Source organism: Triticum aestivum, chromosome 3D, assembly GCF_018294505.1.
Source record: "Triticum aestivum cultivar Chinese Spring chromosome 3D, IWGSC CS RefSeq v2.1, whole genome shotgun sequence".
Lineage (NCBI taxonomy): Eukaryota > Viridiplantae > Streptophyta > Magnoliopsida > Poales > Poaceae > Triticum > Triticum aestivum.
This window is the reverse complement of record NC_057802.1, coordinates 482,224,667-482,231,250: the sequence shown is the minus strand read 5'-3', so window position 1 is coordinate 482,231,250 and position 6,584 is coordinate 482,224,667.

Here is a 6,584-nt window from a genome sequence, read left to right as displayed (position 1 = left end):
TTGGATAATATCCGGACCGAAGAGTGGACGTTCCCCAGTTTCTGACCAGTTCAGAGGGGTTCGGCACTTTCGTCCATATAACACTTCGAAGGGGGCCATCTTCAGACTAGCTTGATAGCTATTATTATAAGAGAACTCAGCATACGGGAGAGATTCCTCCCATTTCTTGCCGAAGGAAATAACACAAGCTCGAAGCATGTCTTCGAGAACTTGGTTGACGCGTTCAACTTGCCCTTGCGACTGAGGATGAAACGCAGTACTGAATGACAGATGAGTTCCCATGGCTTCTTGGAAACTTGCCCAGAATCTTGAAGTGAATAAGCTGCCACGGTCTGAACTGATAACCAATGGAATACCGTGGAGTGAAACAATCCTGGACATATAGAGCATTGCCAGCTGACTAGCAGTGATCGTTTCTTTGACCGCCAGGAAATGTGCAACTTTGGAAAGCCGGTCAATGACGACAAGAATAGCATCATTACCTTTCTGTGATTTGGGAAATCCAGTGACGAAGTCCATCTCAACATGGTCCCATTTCCATTCAGGAATAGAGATAGGTTGCAGAGTTCCAGCAGGCCTTTGATGTTCTGCTTTGATACGACGGCAAACGTCACACTCAGCAACATAACAAGCAATGGCTTGCTTCATATTAGACCACCAGAATCTCTGACGGATGTCTTGGTACATCTTTGTACTACCAGGGTGGATACATAGAGGCGTATCATGAGCTTCTTTCATAACTTCCTGTGTCATATCCAGGTTTTTCTCTGCACATGGCACCACTAGGCGGCCCTTGAAGTATAGGGTGCCATCTTCAGCAATGGTGAAGAATGAGGGCTTTCCTTCTGCGAGGTAGCGCTTAATCTTGTGGGCTTCAGAGTCATACTTCTGTAGCCTTTGGATGCTATCCACGAGATCTGGTTTAGCAACTAGGGTATTGAGGGAACCCTGGGTAACAACGTGGAGGTTCACCTTGCCAAACTCCTTAGGAGGGGGAGTGAGTGCACCCGGAGGAACAATATGGAGGTTCAGCTTCCTGAATTCTTCAACAAGCGAGGGCTGAACTTTATGAACCTGGAGGTGGTTGCAGTAAGACTTGCGGCTCAAGGCATCAGCCATTACATTAGCCTTGCCTGGCGTATAGGAAATACCCAAGTCAAAGTCTGCAACAAGTTCCATCCATCTCTGTTGACGGAGGTTCAGATCTGGCTGAGTAAACAGATACTTCAGACTTTGGTGGTCAGTGAAGATCTCGCAACGATTACCGAGAAGGTAATGTCGCCACTGCTTCAGCGCATGAATGACAGCAGCAAGTTCGAGGTCGTGAACTGGGTAGTTCTCTTCGTGAGGGCGCAATTGCCGAGAGGCATAAGCAATCACTTTGCGGTCTTGCATTAGGACACAGCCTAATCCTTGACGGGAAGCGTCGTAGTAAATGACGAAGTCCTTCTTAGTATCAGGTGGAGCTAGAACTGGGGCAGAAGTCAACTTGTCTTTGAGTGCCTGGAAACTTTCCTGACATTTGTCTGTCCATTGGAACTTGACACCCTTATGCAATAGGTTAGTCAGAGGCCTGGCGATCTTAGAGAAGTTCTCGACGAATCGACGGCAATAGCTGGCGAGACCGAGAAAACTTCTGACTTGCTTAACGTTCTTGGGAGGAGTCCAATCAAGAATAGCCTGAACTCGCTTGGGGTTGACGGCAATACCATCCTTAGAGATGACATGCCCAAGATAGGTTACTTCCGGTAGCCAGAATTCACATTTGGAGAACTTGGCATATAGTTGATGCTCTCGTAGCTTCTCCAGCACAAGTCGAAGATGTTCGGCATGTTCTTCTTTGTTCTTGGAAAATACCAGGATATCATCCAGATAAACCACGACGAACTTGTCGAGGTAATCCATGAATATATAGTTCATCAGACGAGAGAAGGTGGCTGGAGCATTGGTTAAACCGAAAGACATGACGGTGTACTCGTATGAACCATAGCGAGTCACGAAGGTGGTCTTTGGGATATCCTCTTCGCGAACACGGATCTGATGGTAGCCCAACCTCAAGTCGAGCTTAGAGAACACTGACGAACCCGCCAGTTGATCATACAGATCATTGATCCGAGGAAGAGGGTATTTATTCTGAATGGTAGCTTGGTTTATAGGACGGTAGTCTTGAACTAACCGGTTTGTCCCATCCTTCTTCTTGACAAAGAGAGAAGGTGCTCCCCAAGGAGAGCAACTTGGGTGAATGAATCCTTTGCGAAGAGATTTGTCGATTTCCTCCTTAAGCTCAAGGAGTTCATGCGGCGGCATTTTGTAGGGTCGCTTGGCTATAGGAGTGGTGCCTGGTTTCAAGTCGATGATGAATTCGACAGCTCTAGCAGGGGGAATCCCTGGAAGTTCTTCAGGGAAGACGTCGAGGAATTCACGCACGACGGGAATGTCCTCAATGCCCTCGAGTGGTGCAGCGTTCAATGCATTCAATGCATAGAGCCTTGCCTCGGCATTTTGCACCAGATGAGCTTGGTAAGCAACTATTTCATCTGAAGGGTGTAGCAGATGGACGGTCTTAGTGGCGCAAACTATAGAAGCAGTATGCGCTTTCAACCAATCCATACCCAAAATGAGGTCGATGTTAGACGACTTCAGGATAATGGGAGAGGCATAGAATTCCAGCCCTTCAATTTCCACGGGGACATCGATGCCAACCAAGGAGGTTTGACACTGTCCCACGGGGGTTTTGACCAGTACCGAAGTGTTCATCTCCTCACATTTAACGTCGTGCTTGTATGCAAAATCTTCTGACAAGAATGAATGCGATGCACCTGTATCAAATAAAACGGATGCTGGTACTGAATTTACGAGGAGTGTACCCATCACAGTAGCAGGCTGGTCTTGAGCTTCGTTGAGATCAACGTGGTTGGCATGAGCACGACCATAAGACTTAGCATTGTTGTTGCGAGGCTGATTGTTACCACGGCCAGTTGCTGGAAGGGCCAGTTGATTCTGGTTCTGGTTGCATTCTCTAGCATGGTGTCCTGGTTGACCACACCTGAAGCACAAGCCATTATTCGGAGTGGGAACAGGAGCTTGGGATGGTGGAGCTGGAAGTCTTGACTGCCTAGATGGTGGTGGAGGCAGACGAGGTGCAGCATAGGTCTGCCTTGGGGCAGATGCATTTGGACGGTACATGCTGTTCGGGATCCATATCTTACGCTTCTGTGCGGGCGAGCCCGAAGATGAGCCCGTGTCACGGTTGCGCCTGTGAGAGCTCTGGTATTCCTGCAGACCAGTTTCGACATTGATGGCCTTGTTCACCAAGGTGGAGAAATCAGCAAAGTCATGCACTAGAAGTGCGAGCTTGATGTCAGCTTGAAGGCCATCACGGAACTTCTCCTGTCTGCGTGCATCAGTTGCAATGTCTTCTTCAGCATAGCGGGACAAGTCCAGAAACTCCCGCTGATAAGCTTCGACAGTTTTGTTGCCTTGGGTGAGGTTGCGGAACTCACGCTTCTTCCGGTCCATGACTCCTTGAGGAATGAAGCGGGCACGGAAAGCAGCTTGGAAGGCTGGCCATGTGATGATTGTTCCAGCTGGCAGAGTACGCCTGTGGCTGTCCCACCATTGAGCTGCGGGTCCCTTCAAGAAGAAGGAAGCAAAGGTGACATAGCTGGCAGGGGCTACATCAGCAGACTCCATCTCATAGGTGATGTCACGGAGCCAGTCATCAGCATCCAGAGGCTGAGTTGAGCTGCGGTAGATGGTTGGGTTGAGGCGTATGAAATCTTGAAGAGTCACTTGGGCTGGCTGCTGATTCATATTGGGGCGAGGAAACTGAGCCATCATATTTTCCATGAATTGGCGGTTCAGTTCAAACTGTTGGATCATACCAGCCATGTACTCAGGTGGTGGTGGGGCATCGCCACCACGACCACGACCACCTGGTCTAACCATCCTGCTAATATATAACAGGGGTAGATCAGCATTGAGAATATGTGCTAAGACAAGAATCATTCATGATGAAACATGCATAACGAAAGGAGCACGATAGCTACTACATAGTAGTCGGCATAGCTTACAAAAGGGGTCATGCACAGAGTTCAGTACATAGACTAATACATCATAGGTGGCACACAGGCTCGCGGCGACTGCAACTAATACTACTAGCAAGCCTACATCAGTCCCAAGAGGTACTGTGGAGGTAATCGTAGCCCGACAGCTGGTAGTGAGGCAACGGATAGCCCTCGACGTCAGCAGACTGGGGGCCGCGGATACTCAGGTGTAGAGCCCGACGCTCAGGTGGCAGAAGAGGGCCAAGTGCGGGAGAGTAGCCTCCCACCTCTGGCCAACCGACACCGTGGGGCATCACGGTCCTGGCTGGGTAGATCGCAGTACGCGGTATCTGTCCAGATCGGACAAAGGGGTGCAACAGCGTCAGAGCTCGGTAAAGGTGCTGACGGGTGGTGTACATCTCATGGCGAAGAGCTCGGTTAGCTCGATCCAGCCCATCAGCATGCAGAACAAGGTGCTGATGGTAGAAGGGCTCTCGGGTGACAGTGGAGTAGGCAGCAGTATAGTATCCCTCCGCACCATCATCGGATGCGATAGCAATGTGCCTGAAAGGGGAGGTGTCCAACTCCCGATACTCTCCACGAAGACGTGTCAGAGCAGCATAGGCAGCATCGTGGACAGCCATATCGATGGTCACACCAACTCCATGTGCGGTGTGAAGCACAGTAGTGGAGTCATACTCCCGAGAGTAGAGGTGGACGATGGCACGGTACTGCTCCTGGTTAAAGTCCTGGTACTCCTCGTAGACGGTGTACTCAGGGTGCCAGCGATAACCCAGATAGGTCATCATCTCAGCTAGCACCGCAGGTGATCCCGAGGCACCAATGGCCATCGTGTGGCGAACGACCTGCCTCGTGGGTTCCATCTGAAAGCAAAGACGTTTCAAAGGAGTCAAATGACAGTGTGTGAATTGTTCAAAATACTACTCTAAGAAACATCTATGGTTTATCCAACTTTGGGGTGAATGCGGTCACGGGATCCTAGTGTTAAAGTTAGTAAATTCGTTTAACCCGAGTAGAAGAGAGTTCAGAGTCCCAGAGTAAAGGTCGAGGAGTAAAAGATACTAGTACCACCCAATGGCGACGTGGGCCCGTAAGACACACAGCCATGTTAGTAAAAGTTTTGTAATGTCTAGACTCGACTTCGGCCAAGGAGTGTGGAAAGGGGGATCCCTACAGGCAGTCGGCTCTGATACCAACTTGTGACGCCCCCGATTTGACCGTACACTAATCATGCACGCAAATGTGTACGACCAAGATCAGGGACTGACGGGAAGATATCACAACACAACTCTAAAACATAAATAAGTCATACAAGCATCATAATACAAGCCAGGGGCCTCGAGGGCTCGAATACAAGTGCTCGATCACAGACGAGTCAGCGGAAGCAACAATATCTGAGTACAGACATAAGTTAAACAAGTTTGCCTTAAGAAGGCTAGCACAAACTGGGATACAGATCGAACGAGGCGCAGGCCTCCTGCCTGGGATCCTCCTAACTACTCCTGGTCGTCGTCAGCGGCCTGCACGTAGTAGTAGGCACCTCCAGTGTCGTAGGTGTCGTCGTCGACGGTGGCGTCTGGCTCCTGGACTCCAGCATCTGGTTGTGACAACCAGATAGAAAGAAAAGGGGGAAAAGAGGGAGAGAAGCAACCGTGAGTACTCATCCAAAGTACTCGCAAGCAAGGAGCTATACTACATATGCATGGGTATATGTGTAAAGGGGCATATCAGTGGACTGAACTGCAGAATGCCAGAATAAAAGGGGGATAGCTAGTCCTGTCGAAGACTATGCTTCTGGTCATCTCCATCTTGCAGCATGTAGAAGAGAGTAGGTTGAAGTCCTCCGAGTAGCATCGCATAGCATAATCCTACCCGGCGATCCCCTCCTCGTCGCCTTGTTAGAGAGCGATCACCGGGTTGTATCTGGCACTTGGAAGGGTGTATTTTATTCAGTATCCGGTTCTAGTTGTCAGAAGGTCAAGGTACAACTCCGGGTCGTCCTTTTACCGAGGGACACGGCTATTCGAATAGATAAACTTCCCTGCAGGGGTGCACCACATAACCCAACACGCTCGATCCCATTTGGCCGGACACACTTTTCTGGGTCATGCCCGGCCTCGTAAGATCAACGCGTCGCAGCCCCACCTAAGCACAACAGAGCGGTCAGCACGCCGGTCTAACCCTATGCGCGCAGGGGTCTGGGCCCATCGCCCTATGCACACCTGCACATTGCGTACGCGGCCGGAAGCAGACCTAGCCTAGTGGCGTTCCAGTCCAATCCGGCGCGCGCCACTCAGTCGCTGACGTCAAGAAGGCTTCGGCTGATACCACGACGCCGGGATACCCATAACTACTCCCGCGTAGATGGTTAGTGCGTATAGACCAAATGGCCAGACTCAGATCAAATACCAAGATCTCGTTAAGCGTGTTAAGTATCCGCGAACGCCGACCAGGGCCAGGCCCACCTCTCACCTAGGCGGACTCAACCTGCCCTGTCGCTCCGCCACAAAGATCCAC